Raw genomic sequence first — 378 nt, forward strand, 5'->3', positions numbered from 1 at the left:
TAATTCCTCCTTTAGCTCTGAGAAGTTTGATGGACTGAAGCCTTCTTCTCTCAACTCGTCAAAGTCATTCTCCATCCAACTTTGATCCATTGCTGACGATGAGCTGTGTTCCTTTGGAGGGGGAGATGTGCTCTTATTTTTTGAATTTCCAGCTTTTCTGCACTGTTTTTTCCCTATCTTTGTGGTTTTATCTGCCTTTGGTCTTTGATGATGGTGATGTAGTGATGGGGTTTTGGTGTGGGTGTCCTTTCTGTTTGTTAGTTTTCCTTCTAAGAGTCAGGATCCTCAGCTGTAGGTCTGTTGGAGATTGCTTGAGGTCCACTCCAGACCCTGTTTGCCTGGGTATCAGCAGCGGAGGCTGCAGAAGATAGAATATTG

The 378-nt window shown here is 44.4% G+C and overlaps 1 pseudogene; it reads right to left on the minus strand.

Moving 5' to 3' along the window:
- LOC105534126 overlaps positions 1-378 on the minus strand; it is a 24,007-nt pseudogene that overhangs the window by 8,262 nt on the left and 15,367 nt on the right.

This window comes from Mandrillus leucophaeus, unplaced genomic scaffold (genome assembly GCF_000951045.1).
Source record: "Mandrillus leucophaeus isolate KB7577 unplaced genomic scaffold, Mleu.le_1.0 Scaffold130, whole genome shotgun sequence".
NCBI lineage: Eukaryota > Metazoa > Chordata > Mammalia > Primates > Cercopithecidae > Mandrillus > Mandrillus leucophaeus.